Source organism: Leptonychotes weddellii, chromosome 11 (assembly GCF_054177405.1).
Source record: "Leptonychotes weddellii isolate Sample4059 chromosome 11, ASM5417740v2, whole genome shotgun sequence".
Taxonomy (NCBI): Eukaryota; Metazoa; Chordata; class Mammalia; order Carnivora; family Phocidae; genus Leptonychotes; species Leptonychotes weddellii.
In genome coordinates, this window is record NC_138379.1 from 49,302,900 (window position 1) to 49,320,655 (window position 17,756).

The window sequence follows — 17,756 nt, forward strand, 5'->3', positions numbered from 1 at the left end:
CTTGCAGTGACACAGAGATAAGGCTTTAGGGATATTATACAACTCAGTAGAAAAATGTGAGTTTCTTTTCTTTAGTCGTGATGAAGTGAAACAGTCTCTTTTCCTCTTCCAGGTGGAGGGAAAGGGAGATGAGCATTTCTAGGAAGTGAACAAAGGCAGAGAGTGATGAGCTTCGTGTGTTCATGAAACTGTGAGGAAACCACATGAGCATAATAAGCTGCACATAAATCAGGCAGACAGGTCAGATCGCTTAGGCCTGGAAAGCTGGGCAGAGGAGTGGAATTTGAAGACAATAAGTGATTAGGAAGCAGGGCTGAAAAGCAACATGATAAAAACTTGTACTTAAGAGGATAAAGAATAATACTGGCTTCTAGTGAGTAGACAGGAATGCTGCTAAAACATCCTACAATGTGCACAACAACAAAGAATTTTCCAGAGTGGCAGTGGAATGGAGAGATAAGAATGTTTCACAGGAAAAATGACTTGTTGACTTGGTGAATCATTGCATATATAAAAGGCAAAGAAGGTGGGTAAAAATTGAGCGTCATTCTAAGCCTGAGTAACTGATAAAAGTGGTGGTAGAAAACTAATCTGAACAGGAGAAAGTATGTTAGTTTGAAGTAAAGTCATGACCTCAAAATGTTGAGTATGTATTGTCACATTTTCTACAAATGTATTGAGCAGAATTGATCTTAATATACACAATAAAAAAATTTGAATTAACTATACCATAGCCTTATCCCCAGCTGAATAATTAAAGAACCAGACCTTGATGTGGGGTTCTGAAGGTGAAGGCAAGAAACTGTCACCAATTTGGAGTCCTTTTTAAAAATGTCTAGGTTGGGGAGAGGGTAGTGCTTTTAATAACTGTATCTTTTTAAAGTAAGAATGATTTAAAATCACTTTCTTTTACAATTGTTTTCCAAATCGAGTGAGATATATTCTTCATGTATATACACATACACACACATATAAAGTAATTGGTGTGTGTGTGTGTGTGTGTGAATTCATATACATATGAATCTCTTTTTTTCTCATTCCATTTACTAGCATCTCAGTAAATACACTTTGCATCCTTAGCTGTTGCCTATCATGATGACTCTTTGGCATTATGGTCTTGAAATATTTTCTTGGTTCCTGAAGGAAAGATGAAGTTATATTCAGTATATTTAGTTTTGCTTATTCAGTATTACAGAATCTTGGAGATGGAGGAGGTATACTTCATTTAGTCTAATGAGTCATTCGGTGTTTGATTCCCTCTCCACACACACCCCTGTGTCAGTTTCTAGGGCTGCTGTAACAAATTATCACAGACTTGGTGGCTTCAAACAACATAAAGTTATTCTCTCATAGTTCTGGAGGCCTGAATTCCAAAATTAAGATGTCAGCAGGGTCACACTTCCTCCAGAGGCTCTCTGGGAGAATCTTTCCTTGCCTTTTCCAGCCTCTAATGGTTCTAGGTATTCCTTGGCTTGTGGCTAAGTAACTAATTTCCGTCTCCATCTTCACATGACCTTCTCCTCTGTGTCTCCCTTATACAGACATGTATTGGATTTGGGCCCACCCGGATAATTGAGGATGATCTCTTCTTAGGATCCTTAACTTAATTGCAACCCTTTTTCCAAAAAAGATCACATTCACAGAATTTGGATCTGGACATAACCTTTTGGGGGCCACCATTCCGCCTATTACGCCCCCTGCATATATGTCCACTCTTTGTTGTTCAGCTTCTGATTGGCTGCCTCTACCCAGGATCTTTTGGATTTTGACTAACTCTGGGGTGAAATCAATTTTCCTGTAACTTTCATCATTAGCTTCGGTTCTCCCTGTTTGACACCATGGGAACAAAAACAATTATTTTTCTCTCTGGAAGTCCTTCATCTGTTTTCTGAGACTTCTGTACTCCAGACTAAACATCTCTGGTTCTTTCAGCCATTTCTCTCAGAACCACAGCTCCCATTCTTCTAGTGATCTTGGTTGTGCTGCTTCTCTAAAGCACTCAGAGGTGATAGAAAGAATACTGAATTTATAATTGAAGACCTAATACTCCAGTCATGTCTCTTCCACTGAGTAGGTGATCAGGGCAAATCAGTTTCTTTAACAAAAACTCTGGACCACTCTACTTCACTTCATGCTTTTTATAGTCAAATGAGATTATTATAAAACCTATAATAAACATAACCTATAAGAAGTTCCCAGTTGTTTATCTATATGCTTATAAAAAAAATTAACTCCCAGAACTGAGCATAAATCTCTCAGTATAGTCTGACCCAGTACAAAGTAGTTGCCAGTAACATGTTTCCTGATTATCTGCTCTGTTTCTGTTAATACAGCCTGGGATCACAATAGCTTTGTGATAGTCATGTCATAATTCTTTATTCATACTGAAATTAACTATGTACTCAAGAGCTCCAAATCATCTTCACACATAATCTATTTATTGCTTTTATATTCATTGATATGTACCATGTAGAGTTAGTGAACTTTTCAAACAGTTTGGAAATTTAATTTAAAATGAATTTAATATCAATCATTTTAATTGCCTTTTCTGTAAGAGTTTTAAAATAGGGAATATATGGTTCTTCCTCCAGTTATTTAATGTAATACTCCGCTTTAATGAATCCTATTTGTGGAGCTAAGGACATTTTTCTCGTTGTACTTGAATGACCACGATTCTTATCTAAACCTTCTACAGTTTGCTAATGTGATTCTCTATCTATATTGAATTATGATGCCTTTGATTTGTATCTTATGTCCTGATGGTAATAGGTTTTACCCTTTAAAATGGATTTCATTTTTCTAGATTGCCTAATAGATCTGTAGATCCATGTACTTTTGCAAAGTGAGATGCATGTATAATAGTTATACGCTGTTATATTGTTGAGTTGAAGTGGACCCTTAAGAATTTGAAAGCAATATAAGATATGAATTCTGTCCTAATGTTTGATCTGTCTTAAAATTGTCCTATTTGAACCTTTGGCTTTAATCACTCTTCAGATTTGTTTTAATGTTAAGCACACACCTTGTGACTTTTTCTATGAAGAAGTCCTGATGAAGTAATAAAGTCCATGTTGTGATATCCATTTTTCAGGAATTTAGAGACTTGGCTTTCAGTGTGCTTATTTCAATGTACTCTTCTAACATTTAAAACTGTTTCTGTATTGGTAACTTGAAAGTGGAGATACATGTGGGATTGAGAGCTGTGCAGTCTACATGTGATGGTTTATAGAATAACAACTACATAATACAGAGTTTTAGGGCTCTACTAGATTCCTTCCCGAGGGCCGCCATGCTATTATGTCTTTGCAATCAGGTAGTTCCTTTGCAAGCTACCTCATACAAATTTGGATGATTCCCAAACACCCTGGGAAAGCCTAGTATTGTGCTTTGCTTATCCTGAATTTGCTGTTATTTTTATGTATCTCAATTGAGGGCCATACCACATGGCCTAGTTTATTTTTTGCTGCTTCAGTTAAATACAAAGCTGTATCTTCTTGATGGATGTATGAAGCATTTGGTGTTCCTTAGTAGAGAATAAAGAAAGTTCATGATCTTGCTCAAACTCCAGTGCCTGTAATTTTATAGCGCAATGAATTTACCTTTCGGCAACTATATATAATCAACAGCTTTCAAGAGTTTAATATAAAGGTTTTTAATTATTTCCTTTATTTTATTTTTCCTGGAGAACAATATCCACCAAACTGTATGGAGTGTATCTTTTCCTCGGGCAATTGAAATTAAGAATATCCACTAATTGTCACCTTCCATTCATTTCAATAGGATTATTTTATTTTTGAGATAATCGTATATTGCAAAACTAAGGAAGGTGAAGTTTTCTTCTTGGTCGTATCTGAATTGTGATTGATCTGTGTTTGTATGTTTATGTCAGAGGATAGAAATGTATGCTTAGTCTTGAGAATGGGGAAAATATGGGTAGAATATAACCTTTTTTTCTTCATTTGCAGGGATAGGAAAAAGGTAACAGTGAGGGAAACTTTAACTCATCATCTTGGTAGATCCACAAATCTCATGCCTTTGTTAATTCAGTGAGTCAGGTTAAAATGGAAAGTCTTATGAGAGCTCTGTGGCATGACATTGCCTTGGAGGAATAACATCCAAATAGCCACCCCTGTGGATGTGAGTGAATTTTGGATGAATTTTCACTCATTAGTACTGTTGATTTGACTGGCCACCTTGAAAGAAACAGAAATCTTATATGTTACTTTCAAGTCTGATTTTTTTTTCCCCTTAATCTTCTTTTCTATTTAATAGAAGTTAAGATGTCAGGCCCAAAGTATTAGAGGAAAAAGCTTTTTAGGATCTTAATTTTAGGGTGGTAAACTTATGATACGTAAATATGAAACATAGCAGCCTCAACTCCTTGGGCTTGGTGGGTCACTTTTTTATGTATTAGTCCCTTGTTGCATGACCTACTCAATTTTTTGGAAAGTTATTTATTTATTTGAGAGACAGAGAAAGAGAGCACATGTGTGTGGGGGGAGGGAGAGGGGCAGAGGAAAGGGAGAGAAAGAATCCCTAACAGACTCCCCGCTAAGCACATAGAGCCCATTGCAGGGCTCAGATTCACGACCCTGAGATCATGACCTGGGCCGAAACTGAGAGTCCAATGGACACTCAACCAACTGAGCCACCTCAATTATTTTTTTTTTTTTGAAACAAAGCAACTGTTGATCTGATTTGACCAATTATGAAGATATTAAGATAATAGGTTGCAGTGACTATAACCAAGTGGTTTAGTCCAAGTCTCCAGATATTTTGCTGTATTCAAGGAACTTCTATCTTTGTCAACAACTTGGAGGTTGTTTTAGTCAAGCTTTGGAAAATTTCTGATCCTACTTAATTTTTTTTTAGGTTTCCATTATATCCAAAAGGAGGGGAGAAGTTACAATTCGATTATGGTGTCTATCTTCTGAACAAAAATATAGCACAGGTAAGTAACTTCTCTTCACTCCTTTTCTACTTCCCACATACAACCTACTTCCTTGGATTGCTAACCTTCTTTCTTTATAAATAAGTACTGTAGTTGATTATTTTATTTAACTGGTTATGGTGCTAATGTGAAGTTCTTTGGCCACAGTCTTATTTCATGCCATTATAAATACTACTGAGAAGCAGTGGGTGCACATTGAAACCCTACTAAACTCGGAAGCCCTTTACTAAGTTGTTACTTGCTAGGAGACTGTACTTGAATGTGTGGGTTTATAACTTCTTTCCTCTGTAGCTTCTCACACAGCTTTTTTCTCTTAGATCACTTTCTTCTCTTAAACCACTTTTAGGAACTCATTTTGCATTGGGATTTGTTTATGGAGTAAAAGTTTAGTGCCTTTGGCAAGTCCTTAATGGTCTCCTCACCTTATTATGCAAGAACCAAAAGAAAAGACCAACCACGTGGTCCTTCCAGCCCATCTGGGGTTTTTGTGACTCTCTCAACATGAAGCCAGTTAGTATCTCACTTAAATAAAGTCTTTCCATATGCTGTAGAAAGACTAATAGATGCTTGGGTTTGCATTTTCCTGAAAGAAATATGCAGCATTTCTTTAGCATACTTGATTGTACTTCAAGAGGTAGACATTTCATATATTTTCTAGTTGTAAAGGAAGATCGGCTTCAGTGCTTTGTTTTTATTTGGACATAGCCGATTGGAATATCACATGGATGAGTATCCACAGTTTGACTGTTATTTAAAGACATTATCATAAAGACATTATCAGCTATATCCTCAGACCTTTTCTTTTTTTTTATTTTATTTTATTTATTTATTCATAAGAGACAGAAAGAGGCAGAGGGAGAAGCAGGCTTCCCGCTGAGCAGGGAGCGCGATGCGGGACTCAATCCCAGGACCCTGGGATCATGACCTGAGCCGAAGGCAGACACTTAACCATCTGAGCCACTCAGGCACCCAGACCTTTTCTTTTAATAGAAGCAAGAAGGTTTATGATATTTTTGTTTTTAAAAGGCTGCCTTTTATCCATGTGAATCAAAAGACTCACTGAACAGTTCCCTTATTCTTTCCTGATTTGTTCCTCCCTATGATATCATCTTTGCCTTGCTATCCCTCATCAAATATCAGTTTAATGGTTTTTTAATTTGATTTTTATTTAGATTCTTATCCTTTTTTTTTTTTTTTTAAGATTTTATTTATTTATTTGACAGTGAGAGACACAGCGAGAGCAGGAACACAAGCAGGGAGGTGAGGGAGAAGCAGGCTTCCTGCAGAGCAGGGAGCCTGATGCGGGGCTCGATCCCAGGACCCAGGGATCATGACGTGAGCCGAAGGCATACGCTTAACTGACTGAGCCACCCAGGCGCCCCAAATTCTTATCCTTTTCTGATATTGAATCAAATTTCTAGTCTGCAGTCTTCAGTTAATCATTTGCTTTATAAGCTCATACTCATTGCCCTCTCAGTCATACTGCTTTCTTATTACTGCCGTTCCAGCCCATGTTCTTTACTCTAGGCAGGCAGCCTTGCTCACAGTCTGTGGCCTGTGACTCATCTTTCCATGTGCCATTCTTCCCACACCTGATGCCTTCCCTCCCTCCATTTTTGGCAGAGAAGTACCTTAGTGTAAGAAATAGGACTTTAGGGGCGCCTGGCTGGCTCAGTTGGTGGAGCATGCTACTCTTGATCTCAGGGTCATGAGTTCAAGCCACATGTTGGGCATAGAGCCTGCTTAAAAAAGAAAAAGAAAGAAAGAAAGAAATAGGACTTTAATTTCAAAGCTGTCTTATGCTACTGATTACAGTTGTCATGCTATGGAAAAGGCAGTGCTTAGACAGAAGTGGCCTAACTAAGAGTGCATGAAGGGAGAAGAGGTCTAAGTAAATTAGAGAGTATCTCCAGGTGAAGTCAGCCAATGTGGATAAGGGCACATGAGTCCAGAGTCTGGGGGGCAACATGTCAGGAAAGTTGGTGGACCTAAGTTCTGATCTGAATGCAGAGGTTTGTTTCTCCTTGCCCTATTTTCTGTTTCTTGCCCTGAGTACCTACACTAAGGTCCCAAGTCTGTTGGAAGATTCCAGGTGGAGCCTACTCCTGATTAAGGTAAAGCCAACATGCCTGGATTTCCTGGTAAATCTCAGCTGAAGACACACACATGCATGTGCATGTGTGCACACATACACGTATATCCACATGTAGGCATACACACATTGAGTTCTTTCTTCTGTGGGCCCAATAAGAATGCCAGAGGATGGTGAAAGGGGTTCTACAGATAGCCCAGCTTGCTTTGAAAACAAGACAAAGATGGAGGCTCTGTGTAGTGGAAAATTTGGGAAAGTCAACCCTGCATCTCAGACTCTTAGCTCTAGTACCTGTTTGGTCCTCACTTTGGAGCACTTCCCAAGAAGCCTCTGACTTTATTTTTAACTGAACCAAGGCCACAAGCATGCTGAACTAGTTTTATTCATCTGTTTAAACAATTCATAGTGTTATCCTTTGTATCCTCTGCAACTTAATAATCTTTTTGAAGATTTGAGAGACTACACTTGTCACTTGTGTGTGGGTTTAAGATTGATAAGTTAACTCCTTTAAAAATCCAGAGAGAACAAGCATCTTGCTCTCTGATACTTTTTCATCACTCTGTGGCAGTTTTAAACGGAGAGGAAAATAAACTTTTTATAAACAAACTATCTTAGGTTTCAGAGTGCATTCAGGAGTCCCCTTCTGACAATTTAGAAAGAAACTTTTTAGCAAATGTGTGACCTTTAACCTTTTTTTGCTTCAACTGTTTACTATTTCTTGGGGAATGTTTCATTTTGTCTTTAATACCATCACTTTATTACATTTCAATTTATAACAAATCAAAGAACCATTAATTAGTATGGCCATCACCACATTTTATATCAGTAAAAAATTTCCAAATTTTTGAAGATTTATTTTTCTGTACTTTACATACTAATACATGTTGTCAAAGGAGAGTTTGTCTTCTCAGCCAGTCTCATTTATACCCCATCTCTAGAGATGTGAACAAATCATACGATTAAAATGGCCCCACCTCAGTAATTTATAAGCTAGGTTAGTGGAGGTGGATGAAAGCATTGGCATGTGTTAAAGTGCCAGAGAAAAAGGAGTGAAGTCATTTAATACTGCATCCATAACTTGGTTGTGGATTTGAATAGTCAATAGGACCTTTCATCACAACTAGAAGTAGTAGTAAAATCACTTTTTTTGGTAGAGGAAATGACAGAATTTAGTAATATTTGTTACTTCAGTATTTGGGATCAGTCCAGCCCGTTTTGAAAGCACAAGCTTAGGAAGACAGGCCTTCAAGTAGAAATCCTCAAGTGTTGTTTGAAGAGCTGAGAGGGTTGGTAAGGCCTGCTTGCCCTCTTCATGTCATTGCGGTTTAAAGGTATGTGTGTGTGTGCTGTGCTGGGTATTGAAAGTGAATAAAGCAAAGTGCTTTGTTTTTAGTGCCATCAGCCCCTTTGTCTGGAAATAGCTTTCTTTGTTGGTCAACATGTAACACTATAGGAACAGGCCTGGCAAAATTCAGGCACAGTATAATTAACATTGATTTAAAAAACCAGGTTTTGCCATGATTGTCAGTAAGTTTATAAGTACATTACATTAGAATTTGTATATAGTGCAGTAGTTTGCTTTTAGTTCCCAGAGCATAAAAAGTAGTAAATCAAAAATTACAATACTTTTACCTTACATTTATGGAGAGTTTTATAGTTTGACACATATATATATATCCACGTGACCCTCATTATCACCCTACAGAATGAAAGGTGCAGCTAATGTTAAATTAATTTGAAGACAGTATGGCTTTTGACATCTGTCACTCCAGTTAGGATCATGTATTCTGACAGGTGAGGCAGAGATTCCCTTACTTCCGTATGCTTCATTGTTCTATATACAGTTGACCCTTAAAACAACATGGATTTGAACCGTGCGGGTCCACTTAAATATGGAATTTTTTTTTTTTTTTTTTTTGCTAAGGGCAGTATTATAAATGTATTTTCTCTTTCTTACTACTTAATAACAATTTCTTTTCTCTAGCATATTATAAGAGTAAGTACACAGTATGTAATACATATACAGAATATGTGTTAATCAACTGGTTATGTTATTGGTAAGCCTTCCAGTCAACAGTAGGCAATTAGTAAGGTTTTGGGGAGTCAAAAGTTAAATGCAGTTTTCAACTGTGTGGGCAGTTAGCATCCCTAACCCTTATTCAATGGTCCACTGTATTTCCATCCTAAAAGTGCACAGAATCAAAGAAGATGACATTCCCAGATAGGAAAGAAACTGAATGTTCATTAAGCAGAGACAGCTGTTTTGCACATTATGATATTTCGATGAGTAAGCACAATGCTTGAAACACTATAAAGTCTCAAAAAAATGTTTAATGAATGTATGGTTATACACAGTTAAGACACTGAGATCTAGAAAAATTGTGACTTGCTTAAAATTGATGAATTGAGTCAACAAGTATTTGTTGTGCATCTACCATGTGCTATGTGTTTTGAGTTAGGTCTCAGCTGAGAGAGCAGTGAATAAGACACACAAGATCCCTGCCTCATAAATAAGCCAGGTACAAAAACACAAATATTGTATGGTTCCGCTTATATGAATTATCTGGACTAGGCAAATGCATAGAGACAGAAAGTAGATTAGAGGTTACTGGGAGCTGGGAAAGGGGGAAACGGGAGAGTTATTACTTAACTCTGTTACAGTTTCTGTTTGGGGTGATGAAAAAATTTTGGAAGAAGATAGCGTTGATGGTTCCATAACACTGTGAATGTAATGATGATGCCACTGAATTATACACTTAAAAATAGTTTAAAAATGGCCAAAGTGACATATTTTATGCAATATGGGCGCCTGGGTGGCTCAGTCGTTAAGCGTCTGGCTTCGGCTCAGGTCATGATCCCAGGGTCCTGGGATCGAGTCCCGCATCGGGCTCCCTGCTCGGCAGGAAGCCTGCTTCTCCCTCTCCCACTCCCCCTGCTTGTGTTCCTGCTCTCGCTATCTCTCTCTCTGTCATATAAATAAATAAGATCTTTAAAAAAAAATTAATATATTAAATACCATTGGAGTATACACTTCAAATGGGTGAATTTTATGGTAGGTGAGTTATATCAGAATAAAGCTCTTTTTTAAAAAAAGAAAAGAAACTGTCTCATTAAACTTATTAGCTAATGGAAAGACAGACAGTAAACAAAATAATCTTAGATTTGCAATAAGTGCTGTAACAGAAATCATTTAGGCAATATAATGGGAAGTAACTGGAGAGGGACCTGCTTTAGATAAAGTTGTCAAATAAGCCTTATTGAGGAAGCGATATTGAACTAAGACATGGAGATGACAAATAACCAGCCATGCAAAGAGCTAGGAAACAGTAAGTTAAGGTCATGGGAACAGTTAGTGCTGAAGTCCTGATGTAGGAAAGAGCTTGTTGTGTAGATGGCTAATGTGATAGGAGTATAGTAAGTGAGGAGAGAGGTAGCCAGGGAGCATATCATATAAGGCCTTAGAGATTATGAAGAGTTTGAATTTTATTCTAAATACAAAGGGAAGCCATTGAATAATTTAAGCAGGAGAATGGCTTGATTTATTTTTTCAAAGATTGTTCTTCCTGCTCTCATAAATTATAGAGAACTAGAATAGAAGTAAGATACCAGTGCAAGGGCTATTTCAAAAGACCTGATGAGGGTTGATGGTAGCTTGGACTACGATAGTAATGATAGAGAATTGAACAGACTTAAAATATATGATGCATGGTGCTAAACATCACTAATCCTCAGGGAAATGCAAATCAATACCACGATGAGATATCACTTCACTATTATCAAAAGGCAAGAATTAGCAAGTGTTGGCAAGGATATGGAGAAAAGGAAGCACTTGTGCACTGTTGGCAGGAATGTAAATTGGCGCATCCAGAATGGAAAACAATGTGCGGCTCCTCAAAAAATTCAAAATACAACTACCATATGATCTAGCAATTACACTTCTGGCTGCTTAACCAAAGAAAATGAAAACACTAACTCTGAAAGATATCTTTACCCACATGTTCATTTTTGCATTATTTACAATAGCTAAGATATGAAAACAACCTAAATGTCCATCAGTGGATGAAAGGATATAAAGAAAGTGTGATATGTGAACACACACACACACACACCTTGTGGAAAATTATTCAGCCATAATGAAAGAAATCCTGCCATTTGCAACAAATGGATGGATCTTGAGGGTATTATGCGAAGTGAAACAAGTCAGGTAGAGAAAGACAAATGCCAAACGATCTCATTTATATGTGGAATCTTAAAACAAAAATCAAACTCAGGTACAGAGAATGTTTGGTGGTTGCCAGAGGTGAGGGAGTTAAGGAGTGAGTAAAATGTCTGAAAGTGGTCAAAAGGTACAATTTCCGGTTATACAATAAATAAGTCCTGGGGATGTAATGTACAGCATGGTAACTATAGTTAATAATACTGTATCATATATTTAAAGTTGCTAAGAGGGGCACCTGGGTGGCTCAGTTGATTGTCTGCTTTCAGTTCAGGTCATGATCCTAGGGTCCTGCGATAGAGCCCTGAGTCCGGAGGGCTCCCTGCAGCCTGCTTCTCCTCCCCACTCATCCTCTCTCACTGTTTCTGTCACTATCTCTGTCTCTCTCAAATAAATAAATAAATAAAATCTTTAAAAAAAAGTTACTGAGAAAGTACAGATCTTCCTTGACTTGTGATGGGCTTACATTCTGATTACCATTACCCATTATAAGTTACAAATACCATGTCCAAAATGTATTTAATACAACTAACTTACTGAATGTCATGGCTTAGCCTAGCCTACCTTAAACATACTCAGAATACTTACATTAGCCTACAGTTGGGCAAAATCATCTAACACAAAGCCCATTTTGTAATTAAGTATTAAATATCTCATGTAATTTATTGAATACTCTACTGAAAGTGACAGAATGGTTTTATGGGGACAAAATGGTTGTAAAAGTATCGGTTGTTTACCGTTGTGATCACATGGCTCACGGAGCTGCAGCTCTCTGCTGCTGCCCAGCATCATGAGAGAGGATCGTACCACATATCACCAGCCTGGGAAAAGATCAAAATTCAGACTTCGAAATATGGTTTCTGGTGAATGTGCATCATTTTCACACCATCCATAACCCACAACATTGAAAAATCATAAGTCAAATCGTTGTTAGAGACTGTCCATATATCTTAAAATTCTCACCTTAAGAAAAGAAATAGTAACTATATGGTGATGGATGACTAGACTAATTGTGATGATCATTTTGCAACATATACAACTATCGAATCATTATGTGGTACACCTGAAATTAATACGATGTTTCATGTCAATTATATATTAATAAAAAAATAAGATTACATAATGGGAGATGAGCTAATGGATTGAATGTGGGAATTGAAAGAAAGGAACTAATCATGGGTGACTCCTAGGCTTTGTGTATGAACAATTGGATGGATGGAAGTGCATTTATTTAGATAGGGAAGGATCTAGGAGATGGGGGTAGGGAAACCAAAAGTTCTGCTTTGGCACTGTTAAGTTTCAATTACTTTTAGAAATCCAAGTAGAGGGGCATCTGGGTGGTTCAGTCATTAAGCGTCTGCCTTCAGCTCAGGTCATGACCCCAGGGTCCTGGGATCTAGCCCCTCATCAGGCTCCCTGCTCAGCAGGAAGCCTGCTTCTACCTCTCCCTCTGCCCCTCCACCCTGCTCGTGCGCTCTCTCTCTCTCAAATAAATAAATAAAATCTTTAAAAAAAAAGAAAAGAAAAGAAATCCAAGTAGAGTCATCAAAGAGGCAAGAGGGTCTGGAACTTGGGGTAAGGAGGTCAGTAGTGGAGATACAAATTTGGGAGTCATCAATATAGAGATGATATTTAAATCCATGGAACTGGATGATATCAATCAGGGAGAGAATGCAGATCTGAAGAGAGAGACAAATACAGACAGAAACACAGAATGGGATTTAGTTCTGGGAAATCACATTTAGAAGTTGGGTGGAAGAGGATGTCCTAGCAAAGACTGAGAGGAATGACCAATCAGGTAGGAGAGAAAACCAGGAGAAAGTAATAATTTGGAAACCAGAAGAAGTAAATTTCTGGAAGGGAGGAGTCATCAGCTATGTCAAATTCTACCATAAGATGAAGCATGCAGTAGAGTTGGGGACATGGAAACCGTTGACAAGCAATTTCAGTAGATCAGTAGGTGTGCTGAAGAGTGAATAAGAAATGAGGAAGTGACATTGATTGTAGACACTCTTTTGAGGTGTTTTTTGTGAGGTGAGATAGATAAATGGGTTCATAACTGGAAAAGACTGGGGTTAGGGGAAGGTCTTTTGTTGTTTTTTGTTTGTTTGTTTGCTTTGTGGGAATGTGGAGTTTTTTTTTTTTAAGATGGGAAATAGCAGGCCATGTTTATATGCTGATGAGTGATCAAATAGAGAGAGAGAAATTATCAATACAAGATAAAGAAGGGATACTTGAAGGTGTAAAGTCTTTGAGAAGGGGAGAGGAAATAGGATACAGAACATAAGTGAACATGTTGACCTAAAATAAGAAAAAGGGACACTTTCAACAAACTGATTTTTAAAAAAAAGAAAAGCCAGTTTCATTTAAGAATGCCATTGATGAAGCAGTAAAATTATTGACTCTTGAGTACATATCTTTTCAGTATTCTGTGTGATGGAAATGGAAATAGACATAAAGCACTTCTGCTGCATACTGAAGTATAATGGTGTTTCAAGGAAAAGCACTTGTGCAGTTGAGTTGCCAACTAAACTACCTGATTTTTCATGGAGCACCATCTTTACTTAAAAGAATGACTAAACCAACAAACTATTCAGACTTAGATATTTGAAAAATACTCTTTTCAAAAATGAGTGAAGTGAGCCTCTCAAAGGAAATCAACTGATGATAAAATTTAAGATTTTAAATGAAAACTAGTATTTTGGAAGACTTGTGTTTGCTGCCATGAGATTGACAGCTTTCCTTTCCTTAAGGATGTTTTTGATGAGATTGGTAGTGGTATTTAACAAATGTGATTTTTAAATATTGCGTACTGATGTGTCAACATTTAAAATCTATATAACTAGTTAGCCAATATTTTCCAAGTGACCAGTATATGATGCTGTGAAATCAGGTGCAGGTAAAGGCCTCTTATTTAAAATGCAAAAAAAAAAAAGATTTTAATGTAACAGATATGAAAAGTATATTGGTGTGGTTTCAGATTCTACACTGATAACTAACATTTAAGAAGCTGCTATTTGTAGAGGAGTGCCTGGCTGGCTTAGTCAGTAGAGCATGCAACTCTTGATCTCAGGGCTGTGAGTTTGAGCCCCACATTGGGTATAGAAAAAAAATAAAACACCTACTTGTTGAGTTTGGAGTAGTATTAGAGAAGAATAACCATAATTATCTGAAAAGGCTATTAAAATACTCCTTTCATTTCCAACTATATTATCTGTATGAGGCTGGATTTTCTTAGGAAACAACATATGCAAACATATGCATATGCATAACAAAATGAATGCAGAAGGATATATGAGAATCCAGCTGTCTTCTGTTAAGGTAGACATTGCAAAACACACTTGCAAAAATGTAAAACAATGTCACTCATCTCTCTAAATTTCTTTTTTTAGAAAATATGTTTTTTGTTTAAATTATTATTTATATTAACAAGTAATTGATTTTTTTTAAGATTTTATTTATTGAGAGAGAGAGGGGGGAGCGAAAGAGCAAGCATGGCGGGGAAGGCTGTAGGGGCAGAGGGAGAGTGAGAAGCAGACTCCCTGCTGCGCAGGGACCCCAACACAGGACTTGATCCCAGGACACTGGGATCATGACCTGAGCTGAAGGCAGACACTTAACCACCTGAGCCACCCAGGTGCCCCTCTATTGTTATTTTTAAATGAAATATTTAGCAGTTTTCTCAATTGTAACTTCTAATATGGTAAACATTGGTATAAATGACCCATATAAAAAAAAAAAGTTCTTTAACATCCTCAGTAAATTTAAGAAGTATAGAGATCTTGAGACCAAAAAGTTTAAGAACTACTGTCCTAGAGAATGTGGCCATCCAGATTTCCTACAAAACACCTGAGTTGCTTGATAAGACACACTTACTGGTTCCCCAAATTTGGAACATGATATAAGAGACTTAACAGTTTGAATTCTGGGGTGCCTGGGTGGCTCAGTTGGTTAAGCAACTGCCTTCGGCTCAGGTCATGATCCTGGAGTCCCTGGATCGAGTCCCTCATCAGGCTCCCTGCTCGGCGGGGAGTCTGCTTCTCCCTCTCCCACTCCCCGTTTGTGTTCCCTCTCTCGCTGTGTCTTTCTCTGTCAAATAAATAAATAAAATCTTTAAAAAAAAAAAAACAGTTTGAATTCTGGTAATATGTTCAGTACAAGTCCAGTGCAGTGTGTTCAGTACAAGGCCAGCCGCTATCAGTGGGCTCTTTCCTTATTGCCTTTGGCTTTTAAGCCAAGCCTCTTTCTGTGCTTTCTTGAAAGCTCAGGGACTTAACAGTAACACCTTGAGGATCCAGTTTACAAATACTAATGATGATTTACATTTGTTTTGAATGTAATGGCCTTTTATTATACTTTTACTTCTTTATCACACTTCATGCTCCGTGAAGCATGTTGACCAGGTCTGTCTTTAGAGATAAGAAATTGAACTGCTGCTATGCTAACTTCCAGAGAATGACAAAACTATCAAATGGCAAACAGAAATCAAGACCAAATCTTCTGACGTCAGTCTGGCCATATCCCACTGATGTTTCTTTTCCTTTCTTTCTTTTTTAAATTTTTAAAAAATGTGGGCCTTCTTACAATCCTATGAGGTGATAGGTCACAGACAGTGATCTGCCTTTTACAGATAGGAAGCCTGAGAGCATGAGTTCAATAGAAGAACCAGCACCAGAACCCGGGGACTTTATGACCGCTCTTCCTTTTACTCTATTACCTCTTTCCCCTCAGGTTATTTTAAGACTTCATAGAAAGTAAAAGTAGCTTCTCCTTCCAAAAACGGTTGGAAACCTCTGTTCTGCCAAGGACATGGTCTTTCTCTAAAAGTTGACTACTCGTGGGGCCCACGGTGCTCAGCTCTTTAGAAGGGATCAATGCCAGCTTACACCCAGCAGCTTAAATTCATGTCTATTTCTCCAACATACAGTTCAATCTATATGACACGTGGGGAGAAAATGTATTTTTATTTTCTTAATTCTTGGAATCGAGAATATAAATTCCAAGGATGTTTTAATAGTCAGACTGCCATTTTCTCCCCCTGCTGCCTACAAAATTTGCCAGGAATGTAGTAGAAACTTTTTTTTTTTTAATCCTATACCTATATCTTTAAAGAAAACTTTACTGTGATGTAATTCACATATCATACAATTCATCCATTTAAAATGTACAATTCCATGGTTTTTAGTATATTCATTGAGTTGTGCAACTATCACCACAGTCAACTTTAGAATATTTTTATTGCCCCCAAAGAAACCCTGTACCCATTACTTACTCCCTATTCCCCAAGACCCACATCCCTAGGCAGCCACCATTCTGCTTTCTGTTTCTACAGATTTGCCTGTTCTGGACATTTCATATAAATAGACTCCTAGAGTATGTGGTCTTTGTGATTGGCTTCCTACACTTTCATAGATTCCAGGTTCGTCCATGTGATAGCATGTATCATTCATTCCTTTTTTTTGCCAAATCATTTTGGCTTTTTGAAGATGTGTATGGATATATACCACATTTTATTCATCAGTTCATCAGTTGGTAGACATTTGGGTTGTTTACACTTTTTGGTTATTATGTATAATACTGCTATGAACATTCACGTACAGGTCTTTGTGAGGACATATGTTTTCATTACTCTTGGTTATTTACCTAGGAGTGGAATTGCTGAGCCATATGGTAACTGTTTAACGTTTTGAAAAATTGCCAGACTATTTTCTAAAGCAGCTACACCATTTGACCTTCCCAGCAGCAGTGTATAAGAGTTTCAGTTCCCTTACCCATCCTCACCACCACTTGTTATTTTCTGTGTTTTTGATTATAGTCATCCTGCTGGATGCAACGTGGTATCTCATTGTGGTTTTGAGTTGAACTTTCCTAATGGCTAATGATATTGTGCATCTTTTCATGTGTTTATTGGACATTTGTAATATGTTCTTTGGAGAAATGTTCGGTTAGGACCCTTGCCCATTTTTAAGTTGGATTATTTGTCTTTGTTATTGAATTGTAAGAGTACTTTATATAACCTAGACACAAGTCCCTTCTCACATGTATGATGTGCAAATATTTTCTCCCATTCCATAGGCTGTCTTTTTCACTTTCTTGATAGTGTCCATTGAAGCACAAAGGTTTTTAGGTTTTAAGCTTTTATTTAAATTCCAGTTAGTTAATGTACAGTGTAATATTAGTTTCAGGTATATAATATCATAATTCAATACTTCCATACATCATCTGATGCTCATTACAACCAGAGCACTCCCTAGTCCCCATCACCCATTTAACCCATCCCCTGGCCAGAATGGCTAAAATCAACAACACAAGAAACAAGTGTTGGCAAGGATGTGGAGAAGGAAGAACTCTCCGCACTGTTGTTGATGCAAACTGGTCTAGCCTCTCTGAAAACAGTATGGAATTTCCTCAAAAACTTAAAAATCCAGCCATTGCACCACTAGGTATTTACCCTAAGAATACAGAAACACTAATTCAAAGGGATACATGCACCCCTC

General features: G+C 37.5%; 1 protein-coding gene across 1 annotated transcript in view; it reads left to right on the forward strand.

Annotated features, from left to right (window-relative positions):
* Positions 1 to 4,695: 4,695 nt before the first annotated feature.
* Positions 4,696 to 17,756, forward strand: part of UVRAG (UV radiation resistance associated) — a 77,817-nt gene continuing 64,756 nt past the window's right edge. Inside the window, exon 1 of the mRNA XM_081798867.1 lies at positions 4,696 to 4,951. The gene's annotated coding sequence lies outside the window, so the exon portion shown is untranslated. The remainder of the gene's footprint in view (positions 4,952 to 17,756) is intronic.